Below are 19,270 nucleotides of genomic sequence, written 5' to 3'. Positions count from 1 at the left end.
TGGAGTCACCATACTGTACATAACATCTCCACGACTTAATTATTTTATAGCTAGGAGTTTGTACATTTTGGCCCCCTTCACCCCCCACCCCTCGGCATTCACCAATCTGTTCTCTGTATCTATGAGCTTGTTTTTTTTTTTTTTTTTTTGCTTTAATTCCATGTATAAGTGAGATTGTACGGTATTTGCCTTTCTCTGTTTAACTTATTTCACTTAGCATAATGCTCTCAGGGTCCATCTATGTTGTCAAAAATGGCAAGATTTCATTCTTATTTATGGCTGAATAGTATACCATTGTATACATATCACATCTTCTTTATCCACTCATCCATTGATGGACACAGGTTTTTTACATATCTTGGCTATTATAAATAATGCTGCAATGAACATGAGGGTGCATGTATCATTTCAAATTAATGTTTTTGTTTTCTTTGGATAAATACCCAGAAGTGGAATTGCTGGATCATATGATAGTTCTATTTTTAATTTTTTTTGAGTAAGCTCCATATTGTTTTCCATAGTGGCTGCACCAATTTATGTTCCCACTAACAGTGCACTAGGGTCCCCTTTTCTCCACATCCTTGCCAACACTTGTTATTTCTTGTGTTTTTGATAATAGCCATTCTAATAGGTGTTTGGTGATATCTCATTGTGGTTTTGATTTGCATTTTCCTGATAGTGATGTTGAGCATCTTTTCATGTACCTGTTGGCCATCTCTATATCGTCTTTGGAAAAACGTCTATTCAGATCCTCTGCCCATTCTTTAATTGGATTGTTTGTTTTTTTGCTATTGAGTTGTATGAGTTGTTTATATATTTTCGATATTAACCTCTTATCAGATAGATGATTTGCAAATATTTCAGTCCATTCAATAGGTTGTCTTTTCATTTTGTTGATAATTTCTTTTGCTGTGCAGAAGCTTTTTAAATTGATGTGATCCCACTGGTTTATTTTTGTTTTTGTTGCCTTTGCTTTTGGAGTCAGACCCAAAAACTCATCGCCAAGACCAGTGTCAGGGAACTTATTATTTATGTTTCCTTCTAGGAGTTTTATGGTTTCAGGTCTTAAAATTTACCATCTTAACTATTTTTAAGTGTACAGTTCAGTAATGTGAAGTGTATTTGCATTGTCGTGCAGCAGATCTCCAGAAACTTTTTGTCCTACAAAACTGAAACTCTGCATCTATTAAACAACAACTCTTTGCCTCCTTGGTTAAGTTATTCCTAAGTTTTCTATTCTTTTTGATGCTCTTGTAAATGGAATTGTTTTCTTAATTTTCTTTTCAGATGTTTTTCTTTTCATATTTTTGTGTGTTGAAGCAGCAGCATTTTCATACACGAGCATTTTTATTAATGCCCAAGGGCTAAGATTTCCAGGGAGTTGGACAGGAAGCCCCAGAGTAGTATTAGGCAGCAAGATCACCAGCAACGGCCATGCAGTTGTAGGACTATCGCTAGATGGCAGCCAGAGGCACTAGGGGGCAGCACCTGCCCACCAAAGCTCCTTATCCCAAGGACTCTCAGCGACGGGAACTGTAAAAGCTCATCTGCTCCAGCAGTTCTCAGTCCTGGCCTTACATCAGGATCACTGGGAGGCTTGTTAAAAACGGCAGGTTACATAATTTGTGGGGCCCATAGTAAAATGAAAATGTGGACCCTTTGTTCAAAACGTAGGGAAAAAAATGCCTTTAAAGGTACTAAAATATAAAGCTTTTCCCTTTTTACTATAGTCTCTCTCTTGACCTATCCTGGTATATTTTTACTTGCCTAATGTTATTCTAAGTAAATGAAAATTAGGGGGCCGGCCAGGTGGCCCAGCGGTTAAGTTCGCATGTTCCACTTCTCAGAGACCTGGGGTTCCCCAGTTGGGATCCCGGGTGCAGGCATGGCACTGCTTGGCAAAAGCCATGCTGTGGTAGGCGTACCACGTATAAAGTAGAGGAAGATGGGCATGGATGTTAGCTCAGGGCCAGTCTTCCTCAGCAAAAAGAGGAGGACTGGCAGTAGTTAGCTCAGGGCTCATCTTCCTCAAAAAAAAAAAAAAAATTAAAACTTTGAGTACTCAGCCTGAATTTTACCATTCATCTTTATATTGTGCAATGCTAGTTTTAAATGCAAATAAGAGCATTTAACCTTTATGCAGAGTCACCAATATTACCCAATTCATATTTTGTAGCTAACTCATGCATATGTACTTCATTTTTACTGGAACAGTGGAAACACTGAACAAAATTAACTCAATTATTTTTATTTTATGTCTTGCTACGTGCACATCCAGCGCATGACTCTATGGAAGTCAGTGGCTTTCATATTATGCTTACCTTGGATTCACTTTGAGTCTTGAACAATCCCCACACATCATGGGTCCACCAGAATTCTGTGTTCACGGGGACATCGCAAGTGCTCTATGTGAATGGGGCAGCAAGGGATGGCAGACATACACGAGCACGTGTTTCCTCTGCTCATGCACACTCTAGGATCCCATCAGACATCGCTTACAAAATACCAGTTCAAAGATAAAATTACACCCCACACACAAATGTTTATTCCATTTCAGAGGTTATGGGCAGCTGGAAATCAATTCAGGGACACCCCAGGGAGCCCAGGCAACCTGGTTAAGAGACGCGTGTGGATCCTGCCGGAACCACAGACCTCAGGTCAGAGACAGGAGTCCTCAGCAAGGTCAGAGTCCTTCATAATCTGCGAAGTTACAGCAAAGACCTCCTTATGCTGCTCTCAGGTGTACCCAAATAGTTAAGAGTAATTTCAAAAAAAATATGACAAAGCAAAGCTAAGGAGCACCCTCACTGCAGGCCTCTTCCAGCCTCTCTGACTGCCCGCTCACCTGGCTCACTGCCTTCACTTGGAAGAGGGTGTAGTGGGCAACACAAGTAGAAAAGAGGAAGAAATTGAAAGCATAAAAAATTGGTAAGATGAAAGTCATAGTATACCTGAAAGTATACCTGAAAATCCCAAGATAATCAACTCAAAAATTACTACTAGTACTACTATGAGTGAGAGAGAGAGAGAAAAGTAATGTAGCAGAATACAAAATTAATATGCGGAAATCAAAAGCCTTTGTATATACCAATGACAATCAGAAGATATACTGGAGAAGAAAATCCCCTTTACAATAGCAACACAAAGGAATAAATACCTAGAAATAACATATGCAAAACCTTTTTGGGAAAGACGTTAAAACATTTTCAAAGACATAAATGCAGTTTTGAACAAATAGAAAGATATACTGTATTCTTAGGGATAGGAACACTAAAAAAATTCTTCCTAAGTTAATTTATAAATTAATGTGATTCCCCAAAAAATACCAATAGATTTCTTGGCGGGGGGCAATTAGACAAGTTGATTCTAAATTTATGGTGGAAAGTAAGCAAAAATAGTAAAACTCTCAAAAGGAAGAACAATGATGGTACTGAGATTACTGCTATCAAATAAACTATTAAAACAGTATGGTGGGGCTGGCCCTGTGGCCGAGTGGTTAAGTTAGCGCGCTCCACTGCACACGGCCCAGTGTTTCATTGGTTCGAATCCTGGGCACGGACATGGCACTGCTCATCAAACCATGCTGAGGCAGCGTCCCACATGCCACAACTAGAAGGACCCACAACGAAGAATATACAACTATGTACCGGGGGGCTTTGGGGAGAAAAAGGAAAAAAATAAAATCTTGAAAAAAACAAAAAACAAAACAGTATGGTACTTGTACACGAATAGACTGACAGATAAATGGGACAAAAATGTCCAGAAATAGAGCAAATATGTATTAGTATACGATAGAGGTGGCATTTAGAATCAGTAGAATAAACATGTATCTTTTAAATCAATGGTTTTAAGACAACTGAGTGGCCTTCTCAAAAAGGATAGGTGAATTCATTCTTTGTATCATACACTTGAATAAACTTCAAATCAATAGAAGGTTTAATTAAAAAATCATACATAAGAAGTTCACACATAAAAGTACTAGAAGAGGGGCCAGCCCGGTGGTGCAGCAGTTAAGTTCGCACGTTCTGCTTCTCAGTGGCCTGGGGTTCGCCGGTTCGGATCCCGGGTGCGGACATGGCACCGCTTGGCAAAAAGCCATGCTGTGGTAGGCGTCCCATGTATAGAGTGGAGGAAGATGGGCATGGATGTTAGCTCAGGGCCAGTCTTCCTCAGCAAAAAGAGGAGGATTGGCAGTAGTTAGTTCAGGGCTAATCTTCCTCCAAAAGGACTAGAAGAAAATGTGGAATAAGTCTTTTAGAAACTTGGAGAGAGGAAAGCCTGTCTAATTAAGGCTATGAAACCATAAAATAAAGGATTATATTCATTCTACTACATAAAATAACTTCTGAGTGGCATAACACACCATAAACAAAGCCAAAAGACAAATTACAACCTGAAAAAAATTGCAAATCTTATAACAAACAAAGGCTAATCTCACCTATATATAAAGAGTACCTAATAACCCACTAGAAATATTAGCAAATGACATAAACAGGCCATAGAAAAAGAAATATCGATGACTTTTAAAAACATAAAAAGACGTTCAAACTTACTCATAGTAAGATAAATGCAAATTAAAATCACATCACAGCCAACTGACAAATCCAAAGGTTTGACAGCACACTCTTTTGGCAAGGTGAAGAGTGAGTGTCAATCTCACACTTTGCCGGTGGGAGTGCAAAGTGGTACAATCCCTATGGGGAACAATTTTAGAAATATTTACTATAAATTACAAATACCTTTTTCCTTTGACGCAACAGTCACAACTCTGAGAATTATTGTTACATTTAATTCCGTCTTGGCAACAGCTTTTCAGAGGACCCAGGCTAACACATACCCTTTGTGTGAGTAAGGTGGAAAATGTAAGAATATATATCTGTATTTGCTTGTATTTACATACAATACACTAGAAGAATATAGAAGAAAAGATGCTAAGGGAAGCAATAAAAATGAGGTGGTGATAATGGGTTTGGTGGAGAAAGGGGAGAGAGCAAGACTTTTGGAACAATGTGAAAGCATTATCTACGAAAAAACAAAATTTAAAAAGGCTCCTCTGGTAACTCTTAGAGAAAGAATACTTGCCAACACTTGTTATCTGACTTTCTGATTTGAGCCATTCTAGTGGGTGTGCAGTGGTATCTCGTAGTGGTTTTGATTTGCCTTTCTCTAATGATGTCAAGCATCTTTTCATGTACTTATTGGCTATTTGTCTATCTTTGAAGAAATATATATTCAGATCCTTTGCCCATTTTAGAACTTGGTTAACTTTGTTGTTAAGCTGTAAGAGTTCTTTATATATTCTAGATACAAGCCCATTATCAGATATAGGATTTGCAAATATTTTTCTCCCATTGAAGCTGAGTACCTGAAGGTTACTGTAAATATTCAATAAGACTTTTTGACCTTGTTCCCAACACAGACATAGATGAAAAGAAGTTAATCTTGTCAATTTGCTATTTTCTTGTTGACCTGAGGGGTGACTCAAGGGTCACAAGGATTTATGAGCTTGTTTTACAGAAGAAAAAGGATGCCTTCAGGGAAGTTACTTAATCACCAGATAACCAGCCTCCAGCTATCTTGATGCCCAGAAGTCAGATTGCCCAGGGGCTTATCTGGAGTGAAAGAAACATGGATTACCCCTTTGTTTCTCTGAAACTCCTCCTGCCAAGGCCCTTAGCTCTATAAAACTCCCTGCTTTTTTCTCTTGTTAAGGTGGATTTGAGATCACCTATCCTCCCACCTTCTCATTTTGGCTAATTCAAGTAAACCTTTCTCCATCTCAAGGCACTGATGTCTCAGTGATCAGCTTACTGTGCATCAGGCACACAAACTTGAGGTTAAGAGGTGAACTTGTGATTGAGAGGTTCAGTATCACCATTCCATGGGTTGCATTTTCACAATCTTGATGTCCTTGATGCACAAAAGTTCTAATTTTGGTGAAGTCCATTTATCTGTTTTTTTTGTGTGTGTGTGAGGAAGATTGGCCTTGAGCTAACATCTGTTGCCAATCTTCCTCTTGTTGCTTGAGGAAGATTGTCACAGAGCTAATGTCTGTGCCAATCTTCCTCTATTTTGGATGTGGGATGCCACCACAGCATGGCATGATGAGTGGTATGTAGGTCTGTGCCTGGGATCTGAACCTGTGAACCCTGGGCCACCAAAGCGGAGCACATAAATTTAACCACTATGCTACTGGGCCAGCCCCTATCTGATTTTTCTTTCCTTGCCTGCACCTTTGGTGTTGTGTCCAAGAAATCATTGCCAAGTCCAATGTCATGAAGATTTCCCCCTATGTTTTCTTATAAGAGTTTTATAGTTTTAGCTTTTACATTTAGGTTTTTCATCCTTTTTGAGTTAATTTTTGTATATAGTGTAAGGTTAGGGTTCACCTTCACTCTTTTGCATGTGGATATCCAGTTGTCCCAGCACCATTTGTTGAAGAGATTCTTCTTTTCCCATTGAATGGTCTTGGCGCTCTTGTCAAAAATCAGTTGGCCGTAGATGTATGGGGTTTATTCCTGGACTTTCAATTCTTTTTCATTGATGTATATGTCTATCCTCATGCCAGTAACATGCTGACAATTACTATTGCTTTGTAGTAAGTTTTGAAATTGTGAAATATAAGTCCTCCTACTTTATTCTTCTTTTTCATGATTGTTTTGGCTATTCAAGGTCTCTTGAAATTTCATACGAATTTTAGAATCATCTTGTTAATTTCTACAAAAAGTCAGCTAAGATTCTGGTAGGTGTTGTGTTGAATCTGTAGATCAGTCTAGGGACTACTGCCATCTTAATAACGTTGTCTTCTGATCTATGAACATGGCATTTAAAAAAATCTTTACTTAGCTCTTCTTTAGGGGGCTGGCCCTGTGGCTGAGCGGTTAGGTTCGCGCAGTCCACGTCGGTGGCCCAGGTGGCTGATTTGGATCCTGGATGTGGACATGGCACTGCTCATCAAGCCATGCTGAGGCTGTGTCCCACATAGCATAACCAGAAGGACCTACAACTAGAATATACAACTATGTGCTGGGGGGCTTTGGGGAGAAAGAAAAAAAAAAAGAAGATTGCCAACAGATGTTACCTCAGGTGCCAATCTTTAAAAATAAAAAAGATCTTTACTTCTTTTCAATGATTTTTCATAGTTTTCAGAGAACAAGTTTTGTGCCTCTTTTGTTAATTTTTTTTAAATTGAGGTAACATTGGTTTATAATAGTATATAAACTTCAGGTGTACGTCATTATATTTCAATTCTTATGTAGACTACATCATGTTCACCATCCAAAGACTAATTACCATCCATCATCGTACACGTGTGCCCTCTCACCCCTTTCACCCTCCTCCCTCCCGCTTCGCCCTCTGGTAACTGCCAACATAATCTCTGTATCTATGTTGTTGTTGTTTTTATCTTCTACTTACGAGTGAAATCATATGGTATTTGACTTTCTCCATCTGACTTATTTCACTTGGCATAATGCCCTCAAGTCCATCCATGTTGTTGAAAATGGCAAGATTAGATCTTTTTTTTTTTTTTTTAATAGCTGAGTAGTATTCCATTTTCTTTATCCATTCATTTACTGATGGGGACTTAGGTTGTTTACAAGTCTTGGCTATTGTGAATAATGCTGCAGTGAACATAGGGGTGCACATCATCTTACTCATTCGTGTTTTTATGTTCTTTGGATAAATACCCAGAATTGGAATGAATAGCTGGGTCATATGGCAATTCTATTCTTATTTTTTGAGGAATCTCCATGCTGTTTTCCATAGTGGCTGTACTCCCACCACCAGTATATAAGAGTTCCCTTTTCTCCACATCCTCTCTAACATTTATTATTCCCTATCTTGTTAATTATAGCCATTCTGACAGGTGTAAGGTGATATCTCATTGTAGTTTTGATTTGCATTTTCCTAATAACTAGTGATGTTGAACATCTTTTCATGCGTGTGTCGGCCAGCTGTATATCTTCTTTGGAAAAGTGTCTGTTCAGATCTATTGCCCATTTTTGAATTGGGTTGTTAGTTTTATTGTTGTTGAGATGTATGAATTCTTTATATATTTTGGATATTAACCCCTTATCAGATATGTGGTTTGTAAATATCTTCTCCCAATTATTAGGTTGTCTTTTTGTTTTGTTGATGGTTTCCTTTTGTTTTCGTTGATGGTGCAGGTTTTTAGTTTGATGTAGTCTCATTTGTTTTTTCTTTTGTTTCCCTTGCCTAGCGAGACATGGTTTTTGAAAAGATGCTGCTAAGACTGATGTCAAAGAGCATACTGCCTATGTTTCCTTCTAGAAGTTTTATGGTTTCACGTCTTACATTTAAGTCTTTAACCCATTTTGAGTTAATCTGTGTATGGTGTGAGATAACGGTCTACTTTCATTCTTTTCCACGTGGCTGTCCAGTTTTCCCAGCACCATTTATTGAAGAGACTTTCTTTTCTCCATTGTATGTTCTTGGTTCCCTTGTCAAAAATTCGCCGTCTACAGATGTGTAGGTTCATTTTCGGGGTCTCGATTCTGTTCCATTGATCTGTGTGTCTGTTTTTGTGCCAATACCACGCTGTTTTGATTACTATAGCTTTGTAGTATATTTTGAAATCAGGGAGTGTGACACCTCCAGCTTTATTCTTTTTTCTCCAGATTTCTCTATTTGGGGTCTTTTGTTGTTCCATATAAATTTTAGAATTCTTTGTTCTATTTTTGTGAAAAATGTCATTGGGACTTTGATAGGGATTGCACCGAATCTGTAGATTGCTTTAGGGATTATGGACATTTTAACTATGTTAAGTCTTCCAATCCATGAGCATGGAATATCTTTCCATTTCTTTGTGTCTTATTCGATTTCTTTCAACAATGTTTTACAGTTTTCAGTGTACAAGTCTTTCACCTCTTTTGTTAAATTTATTCCTAAGTATTTTATTCTTTTTGATGCTATTAAGAATGGAATTTTTTTAAATTTCATTTTTGGATTATTCATTGCAAGTGTATAAAAATACAACAGATATTTGTGTATTGATCTTGTAGTCTGCAACCTCGCTGAATTCATTTATTAGTGCTAATAGTTTTTTGGTGGATTCCTCAGAATTTTCTACGTATAAGATCATATCTTCTGTGAATGGAGATAGTTGTACCTCTCCCTTTCCATTACGGATGCCTTTTTTTTTTCTTGTCTAATATACCTGGCTTGAATCTCCAGTACAATGTTGAATAGAACTGGTAAAAAAAAATTCTTGTCTTATTCCTGATCTTAGGGGGAAAGTATTCAGTCTTTTACCATTGTGTGACATTAGTGGTGGGTTTTTCATAGATGCCCTTTATCAGGTTGGAGAAATTCCCTTCTATTCCTAGTCTGTTGAGTGTGTTCATCACGTGGGGTTGTTCTCTGGTCATTCTTAAGCCATGCTGGAGGTGGGTTGGATAGTCCTGTGCCCTGGGGATCACTCTTCCTAATCAGTCAATGGCCCCTCAACTATTCTTCCTGCTGGTGGCAGTGTGAGTAGGTAGGGGTACAGTCAACACTGAAAGAGATCATTCTAGGAATGCAGTGATTATGGCCTAAAGAATTCAAGAAAAGACACATGGTTGGAAGGTACACTGTTTTAAATTTACATAATAAAATTCCAAAGGGTAAACTTAACAATCTAGAAAACAAATTACCATTCACATTTGACTAACACATTTCACATTTGGGTAAGACTTGCATTTGTGCTCATCATTTATGAAACACTATAACAACCAATGAGAGAGTCTGTAGAAGCCAGTATTCACAGGTGGCAAGATGGATGATGTGGTGTCACGAGTAATGATACAACCAGCCTTAAATAAATGGCATTAGGAAACTAGAGAGCAAAAAGACCTATATCGCTTCAAGACAAACAGGTTCTGAAGAGTCATGGCCTTGTGAGTAATAACACCATCATTACCTTTTTCTCATGTGTGACATGTGAAATTAGCCAGGAATGGTGCATCTGAAATAAAGACAGAAAGAGACTGTACTTAGACTTGAAGAGGAAGAGATAGTACTTACACAATACTGGGAATCTTTATGTACACTGCTATGATATTAAACAAATATGCAATTCTACCCATTGTCCCACATCTTCATTAATAAACCATATACCTCACATGGGCCATGAATTTTATAATACATATTTTTAAAAAATTGTTTACAGGGTCGTTGCAAAAAATATCTACCTGGGATCCTGCATATCCTCAAGGTGGTCCTGGAAGCAGTATGGTAAAACCAATGGTTAGGAGTATAGGCTCTCGAGTTGGAATAACTAGATTCCATGTATTAGCTATGTGATCTTAGGCAGCTTGTTTTACCAATCACTGTGCCTCATTATACATCTGTATAATCTAAGTAGTGGAAATGTGCTTGATGGTGATGTTGTGAAGTTTAAATTACTTAATAGATGTACAGTGTTTAGTATCCGGCGTTTTGCATTTAAAGATAGCACTGTACATGTTATATTCCCTATTGGTAAATTTCATGACGGTAAGGACACAATGAGTTCCTCTTTGTATCCCCCACACCATGAAGTGAATAGTATTTGTGACATAAAAACTGAGTTCATTTGGAAACATGAAGTATGTTATAAAGATTTAAAATAACTTAAGACGATCCTCAGCATATCATTGGCATCTCTTCAGTTGCTTTATAATTAGCTGTTAAGGGCTTCCTGACTTTTGACATTCTTTTTGTCACCCTCACTTTCTTCAAAGCACCTAATTTGGTGTGCACGTTACAGCTCAGAAATGCTAACCGGAGCGTCTGAGAGATAGGCTGCTGCGGCAGAGCGGGTTACCTCAGGGTACAGCTTTGCGACTGGAGATGCAGACCAACACTCTCAGAAAACAGCGCACGGGAAGAGTTGTGCGGCCCAAGCGCTTTGCGAAGGCTCCTCGATACTGCGCAGAGGGCACTGCCAACGGGCGGGGACCCCCGAGGGGCAGCTGGCCTCCAGGCACCGACTGCCGCGGGCGCCAGGGCTCGGGTAATCCCGGCGCCACAGAGCCGGGCGCTGGCTGGGGGCGCCCACCCGCAGCCGGACCCACAGGTGGGCAGAGCTGCCGCCCTCCCACGGTCCTTCGGCGCCTCGCTGCCGCGTGACGTTGCTAGCAGAGCAGCGAGCGCCGCGCCTCAACGCGCAGGGCTGGGGGCGGGGCGCGCGCCCGCCGGCCCGGGGAGGTCGTCCCGCGCCTGCGCACGCGCCGCGGGCGGGGGCGGGGGCTCGAAGCCCGCCGCGGTCTCCTCAGCCCGCGGCTGAGGCCGCGACGCCTGCTCTCGGCGCTGTCCCTCAGCGCGCCGGCTCTTGAGCGGCCATGGCGGCCCGCGGTGTGGAGTCCGCCGGCCCTGGACCCGCGTCTCGCACCCTGGCCGTCCCAGTAAGCGGGGTGGGGGCGGCGGGGAGCCGGCAGACACCCTGAGGGGCGGGTCTGCGGGCCGCGGTCAGCCCTCGGGGACTCTGAGGTGTTGTGTGGGAGCCTCCCTCGAGGTGTGAATGGAGCCGCCCAGCGCTCTCGCGGCAGTTGCTGTCACCGGGAGGCCTAGAGTGGAGGGCACCTTCCCAGAGACGCCGTCTGTGTGACTACGGGGGGCAGGGGTGGTCTCTGGAGCTGCCTCAGTGGATCATTTGGGAACACGGGGGAGCCTCAGGAGCCTGCGCGGTGGGGGTGGACCCCACAGAGCCCCTCTGTATAAAGGAGGACCTTAGACCGTGCCCTAGAACTGCCTGGAAGGAACCTCTGCCTGGGCGAAGAGGATCCTGCCGTGGGGTCCAGGTCGGGAGTAACTTCTCATATGCCCGAAGGACTTTGGCCGTGACCTTCTTTAGGGCTCAGTGTGCCGTAACTTGTGTCCCTGGAACCTGGTTGAGAGGCGGGGGCCCTGTGGGGCCGCCGCTTTGTCCATCACCCCGCCCACCTCCTTAGAATTTCTTTTCTCCTTGGTAGCCTAGTGGGCTCTAAGCTGGATTTTAGTGGACCTTCTGTAAGAGCATAGGGCGCAGGGGAGGGGAGGACCAGTGAGGCCTCTGAAGCAAAGGTAGACTTGAGGCCCTGGGCTTGACCATCCAGGAGGAAGCAGCAAGGGAAGGTGGATTCATTGATTCTGGAAGGTCCTGGAAGAGAAAGTCCTTTGAAGATAGAAAGAAGAAAGGATTTGTAGGTTTATTGAGCACCAGTATGTTAAGCACCATACCAGCTGTGTTTAAAAATAGAACTTTTACAACAGCCTTGTGAAATTGTCCCCTGAGGGATAATTAAACCGAGCCTCAGAGAGACTAAGCAGTTTGGAGAAGGTTACAAAGGTTGGGATCATGAAATCTGTTTTTCAGATTTTATTTGGGAAGAGATATCAAAGAGAGGCAGAAGGATGAATGTATGTTTAAGACCTAAAACTATAAAATGAGAAAATCTTCATGACTTTGGATTTGGTAATGGTTTCTTAAGTATGACACCAAAAGCACAGAACACAACAAGGAAAATTGGTAAGTTGGACTTCATCAAAATTTAAAACTATTCTGCATCAAAAGACACTGTCAAGAAAGTTGAAAAGAGCCCACAGAATGGGAGAAAATATTTGTAAATCGTGTATCTGATAAGGGATTAATATACAGTGTATATAAAGACCCCTACAACTCAACAACAAGAAAACAACTAATTCAAAAATGGGGAAAGGATGTGAATAAACATCTCTTCAAAGAAGATATACAAATTGCCAACAGCACCTGAAAAGATGCTCAACATCATTAGTCATTAGGGAAATGCAAATCAAAACCACAATAAGGTATTACTTCACACCCACAGATGGTCATTCTCAAAAAGATGGAAAATAACACATTTGGGAGGATGTGGAGAAATTGGAACCCTGGTTCATTGCTGGTGGAAATGTCAAATGGTGCAGCTATTGTGGCAAATGTTTCATGATTCCCCAAAAAGTTAAAAAGAATTTCCATATGACCTAGCAATTCTACTCCAAAAGCAATTTTATATCCCAAAGAAATGTGATGTGGTATGGAAACTGGCTAAATTCTAAAATTTAGTAGCTCTTTCCTGTGGTCAGAGATGGTCCATATCTGTTGTCTTGGTTACCTATCGTCATCCCTGCTAATCTTGAGTCACCATTCAGGCTCCACCTCTGAGGAAGCACAGTGGATCTGATGAACTCATGATTATATACTTCCTAGAAGCAAGTTCTGAAGAATAACTCTTCTCAGCCTCCTCTGGCCCACTTTGAACTAGAGAGAGGATGCTGACACTGTGATCTCAAACAAACTTTTTGCTTTCCCCAATCATCTTTGCGGCATTTCTTCAAGAAAGATTTATTGAACACTTGCTCTGTATAAAGCAGTGGGAACTACCTTGATTATTCCTCCTTCCTGAACTCAGAAAATCTAGAGCTCTTTTTTCTACCTGTGAAACCCACTGATTTGGGTTGTTTCCCCTGCTTCCCTTTCAGAGGTTTCTTTTGCTTTATTACTGCCCGGAGGACACACCCTCCCCATGTTCTACAAGTTACATTACAAGTTAGTACATTTTTGAGCCTTTTACAAATTCCTACCACTACCATATCAAGAATCAAATGAAAGCACATAGTGGTAATTTACATTTAACATGCAGAATGAGGTGGTTCCAGCCTCTTAGGAGGGCTTCAGATTCTCCACAGCTATGTATCTTTATAGAGTGAGCTGAGGGAGAGGAGTGCCTTCTTCCCTATTGCTTCCCTAGCTCATACTGTGGAACAGCCTCCTCTTCCTTCTACCTTGTAAGTAATCCCACTGTACTTTTAAGTAGGGGCTCTGCAGAGAATGGATGTGTCTTGCACGCACACAAATTCCATGCTGCTCACATATGCCTTACTGCCTGACAAACACTTCTCTTACCCTCATGACTACAGCAGTGTATTAGTTTCTTATTATTGTGTAACAAATTACCACAAATGTGGTGGTTTAAAACACACAATTTATTATCTGACAGTCTCTGTGGGTCGAGTGTCTTGCTTCGTTCTCTGCTTATGGTCTCACAAAGCTGCAATCAAGGCTTGACTGGGGAAGGATCTGCCAAGCTCCTTCAGGTTGTTGGCAGCATTCATTTCTTTCCACTTGTGCCACTGAGGGCCCTGGCTTCTTGCTGCGTGTTGGCTGGAGGCCACCCTCAGCATCTAAAGACCACTCAGAGCTCCTAGCGGCCACCTGCAGTTCTTTGCTACATAGGCTTTCCCAACACGGTCACTTCATCAAGCCAGAAAGGAGAGTCTCTAGAGTAAGTATGCCAGGAGACAGTCTTATAAAATGTAATGTAATCACAGGAGTGACATCCCATCACCTTTGCCATGTTCTGTTGATTAGAATCAAATCACAGTCCACCCACACTCAACAGGATGGGATTACACAAAGCATGAACAACAGGAGGTGAGAATCATGGACTTAGAGACTGTCTCCACAAAGAGTACCAAGGAAAGGTTTAGGTTGTCATCTGTTCTCATTTCTTCCATTTCATTTGGCCAAAAGGGCCTGTTCTACTTTCTTGTCCCACTGTTATTTACCACCACGTATTCCTGCCCCCTGAAGTGTCCTCCAAGTCCGTCTCAAGTTACCACAAATTCTTCAGCATTCATATTGTCCCTATGATGATATCTTTTATCTCTCTTTTCATCCTTGGTAAGGAAACAGAAAACCCCACTTCCACCTACCAGCTAAAGAAGTAATCATTAAGCATAATTCATGGGGTGTTTGTTAATTGATTTCCTTTTTAATCTGAGTATCTCTCCTAGGACTTCTTCCAGCAGAGGGAAAGCCAGTCTTTTTTCACCAGCCATTTGTTTTTACCCATTGTTAGTCACTGTTGGGAAATGAACCCACCACGGGCCCTTAGCATTCCTGAATGTTCTAACTGGGTATGCCAAGAATGCAAGGTCCTGAGTGTTTCCAGGCTATTTCTCAGGATTGTATCTGTAACAAGTAACTTTGACAGATAAGGTAACATCTTCCCCTGGACAAAGATCAGGCTTTTTTCTTCTTACTAGGAAAGCAGTGAATCCCCAAACCTCAGTATTCTTCTCCTGTAACACAGCCTATTACGTGTGCGGGCATGTATCATAGATCCTGTGCCACCCCATGGCACTTGGTAGACATGGGGAACTGATACAAAAAACTGTGCTAAAGTCTTGCTATGGCTGTGCTGTGAGTAATAAAATCCTTTATATCTGACCTAGGAGTATTGTATCCTCTGTCAGCATTCATGAAACAGTAAAAGGATAGCTTGTAAACTTACAAAACGAGTAAAATCCCACAGTTCTTTTTTTTATTGAATTAAAGATAGGTTACAATCTTGTGAAATTTCAGTTGTACATTAATGTTTGTCATTCATGTTGTAGGTGCACCACTTCACCCTTTGTGCCCACCCCCCACCCCACCTTTCCCCTGGTATCCACTAAACTGTTCTCTTAGTCCACATTTTTAAATTCCTCATATGAATGGAGTCATACACAGATTATCCTTCTCTAGCTGGCTTAGCTCACTTAACATAATTCCCGCAAGGTCCATCCATGTTATTGCAAATGGAATGATTTTGTTCTGTTTTGCAGCTGAGTAGTATTCCGTTGTATATATATACCACAACTTCTTTATCCATTCATCTGTTGATGGGCACTTAGGTTGCTTCCATGTCTTGGCTATTGTAAATAATGCTGCAGTGAACATTGGGGTACATAGGACTTTTGGGATTGCTGACTTCAAGCTCTTTAGATAAATACCCAGTAGTGGGATGGCTGGATCATATGGTAGTTCTATTTTTAATTTTTTGAGGAATCTCCATACTGTTTTCCATAGTTTCTGCACCAGTTTGCATTCCCACCAGCAATGTATGAGGGTTCCTTTTTCTCCACAACCTCTCCAACATTTGTTACTATTAGTTTTAGATATTTTTGTCATTCTAATGGGTGTAAGATGATATCTTAGTGTAGTTTTGATTTGCATTTCCCTGATGATCAGCAATGACGAGCATCTTTTCATGTGCCTATTGGCCATCCGTATATCTTCTTTGGAGAAATATCTGTTCATGTCTCCAGCCCATTTTTTGATCGGGTTGTTTGATTTTTTGTTGTTGAGTTGTGAGAGTTCTTTATATATTAAGCCTTTGTCAGATATATGACTTGCAAATATTTTTTCCCAGTTAGTGGATTGTTTTTTTGTCTCAATCCTGTTTTCATTTGCCTTGAAGAAGCTCTTTAGTCTGATAAAGTCCCATTTGTTTATTCTTTCTATTGTTTCCCTTCTCTGAGAAGACATGGTGTCCAAAAAGATCTTTTTCATACTGATGTCAAAGAGTGTACTGCCTACATTTTCTTCTAGAAGCCTTATGGTTTCAGGTCTCACCTTTAGGTCTGTGATCCATTTTGAGTTTATTTTGGTGAATGGTGAAAAAGAATGGTCAATTTTCATTCTTTTACATGTGGCTTTCCAGTTTTCCCAGCACCATTTGTTGAAAAGACTTTCTTTTCTCCATTGTATGCCCTCAGCTCCTTTGTCAAAGATAAGCTGTCCATAGATGTGTGGTTTTATTTCTGGGCTTTCAATTCTGTTCCATTGATCTGTGCACCTGTTTGTGTACCAGTACCATGCTGTTTTGATTACTGTAGCTTTGTAGTATGTTTTGAAGTCAGGGATTGTGATGCCTCCTGTTTTGTTCTTTTTTCTCAGGATTGCTTTAGAAATTCGGGGTCTTTTGTTGCCCCATATGAATTTTAGGATTCTTTGTTCTAATTCTGTAAAGAATGTCATTGGGATTCTGATTGGGATGGCATTGAATCTGTAGATTGCTTTAGGTAGAACGGACGTTTTAACTATGTTTGTTCTTCCAATCCATGTACATGGAATGTCTTTCCATCTCCTTATGTTGTCATCCAGTTCTCTCAGAAAGGCCTTGTAATTTTCATTATATAGGTCCTTCACTTCCTTAGTTAAATTTATCCCAAGGTATTTTATTCTTTTTGTTGCGATTGTGTATGGTATTGTGTTCATGAGTTCTTTTTCTGTTAATTCGTTATTAGAATATAGAAATGCTACTGATTTATGCAAATTGATTTTGTACCCTGCAACTTTGCTGTAGTTGTTGATTACTTCTAAGAGTTTTCCAATGGATTCTTTGGGGTTTTCTATATATAAGATCATGTTGTCTGCAAACAGTGAGAGTTTCACTTCTTCCCTCCCTATTTGGATTCCTTTTGTTCCTTTTTCTTGCCTGATTGCTCTGGCCAGGACCTCCAGTACTATGTTAAATAAGAGTGGTGATAGAGGGCATCCTTGTCTCGTTCCTGTTTTCAGGGGGATGGCGTTCAGTTTTTGCCCATTGAGTATGATGTTGGCTATGGGTTTGTCATATATGGCCTTTATTATGTTGAGGTAGTTTTCTTCTATGCCCATTTTGTTCAGGGTTTTTATCATAAATGGCTGTTGGATCTTGTCAAATGCCTTCTCTGCATCTATTGAGATGATCATGTGGTTTTTATTCCTCAGTTTGTTGATGTGGTGTATCACGTTGATTGATTTGCGGATGTTGAACCATCCCTGTGTCCCTGGTATGAATCCCACCTGATCATGATGTATGATCCTTTTGATGAATTGCTGAATTCTGGTTGCCAAAATTTTGTTTAGAATTTTTGCATCTATGTTCATCAGTGATATTGGCTTGTAGTTCTCTTTTTTCACGGTGTCCTTGTCAGGTTTTGGTATCAGCATGATGTTGGCCTCATAGAATGTGTTAGGAAGTGTTCCATCTTCCCTAATTTTTTGGAATAGCTTGAAAAGGATAGGTATTAAATCCTCTCTGAAAGTTTGGTAGAATTTCCCAGGAAAGCCATCTGGTCCTGGGGTTTTATTCTTTGGGGTGTTTTTGATTGCTGTTTCAATCTCTTTCCTTGTGATTGCTCTGTTCAAATTGTCTTCCTCTTCTTGAGTGAGCTTTGGGAGATTGTAGGAGTCCAAGAACTTATCCATTTCCTCTAGGTTATCCATTCTGTTGGCATATAGTTTTTCGTAGTATTCTCTTATAATCCATTGTATATCTGCAGAATCTGTTGTTATTTCTCCTCTTTCATTTCTGATTTTGTTTATGTGAGCTTTCTCCCTTTTTTTCTTTGTAAGTCTGGCTAGGGGTTTGTCAATTTTATTTACCTTCTTAAAGAACCAGCTCTTTGTTTCATTGATCCTTTCTACTGCCTTTTTTGTTTCAATAGTATTTATTTCTGCTCTGGTTTTCATTATTTCTCTCCTTCTGCTGACTTTGGGCTTTATTTGTTCTTTTTTCTCTAGTTCAGTTAGGTGTAGTTTAACATTGCTTATTTGGGATTTTTCTTGTTTGTTAAGATGTGCCTGTATTGTGATGAATTTTCCTCTTAATACAGCTTTTGCTGTATCCCATATGAGTTGGTATGGCATGTTGTCATTTTCATTTGTTTCCAGGTATTTTTTGATTTCTTCTTTAATTTCTTCAATGATCCATTGCTTGTTCAGTAGTGTGTTGTGTAGTCTCCACATCTTTGTGCCTTTCTCAGCTTTTTTCGTGTAATTAATTTCTAGCCTTATAGCATTACGATCAGAGAAGATGCTTGTTATTATTTCAATTTTTTTTAAATTTGTAGAGGCTTGCCTTGTTTCCCAACATATGGTCTATCCTTGAGAATGTTCCATGTGCACTTGAGAAGAATGTGTAATCAGCTGTTTTAGGATGAAGTGATCTATATATGTCTATTAAGTCCAATTGTTTTAGTTTTTCATTTAGCTCCACTGTTTCCTTGTTGATTTTCTGTCTGGATGATGTGTCCATTGATGTGAGTGGGGTGTTGAGGTCCCCTACTATAATTGTGTTGTTTTTAACATCTTCCTTTAGGTCTGTTAATGGTTGCTTTATGAATCTTGGTGCTCCTGTGTTGGGTGCATAGATATTTATAAGCGTTATTTCTTCTTGATGAAGTGTCCCTTTGATCATTATATATTGTCCCTCTGTGTGTCTCTTTACCAGTCTTATTTTGAAATCCACTTTGTCTTATATAAGAATTGCAACACCTGCCTTTGTTTGCTTGCTATTAGCTTGAAGTATTGTCCTCCACCCCTTCACTCTGAGCCTGTGTTTGTCCTTGGGGCCGAGGTGTGTTTCCTGGAGGCAACAAATTGTTGGATCTTGTTCTTTAATCCATTTTGCCACTCTGTGTCTTTTTATTGGAGAGTTCAATCCGTTTACATTGAGAGAGATTATTGATGTATATGGAC

At 40.3% G+C, this 19,270-nt stretch overlaps 1 long non-coding RNA gene across 1 annotated transcript; it reads right to left on the bottom strand.

Annotated features, from left to right (window-relative positions):
• Positions 1-4,201: 4,201 nt before the first annotated feature.
• On the bottom strand, positions 4,202-10,996 carry LOC124232265 (uncharacterized). Its single transcript, XR_006886806.1, has 3 exons — positions 10,808-10,996; positions 9,923-9,967; positions 4,202-4,228 (listed from the first exon to the last, which is right to left on the bottom strand). It is a non-coding gene; the product is annotated as an uncharacterized LOC124232265 (long non-coding RNA).
• Positions 10,997-19,270: the final 8,274 nt, after the last annotated feature.

The sequence above is a fragment of the Equus quagga genome, unplaced genomic scaffold (assembly GCF_021613505.1).
Source record: "Equus quagga isolate Etosha38 unplaced genomic scaffold, UCLA_HA_Equagga_1.0 HiC_scaffold_409_RagTag, whole genome shotgun sequence".
Classification (NCBI taxonomy): Eukaryota; Metazoa; Chordata; class Mammalia; order Perissodactyla; family Equidae; genus Equus; species Equus quagga.
The sequence above is the reverse complement of the archived record's forward strand: the minus strand, read 5'-3'. Positions and strand labels throughout refer to the sequence as shown.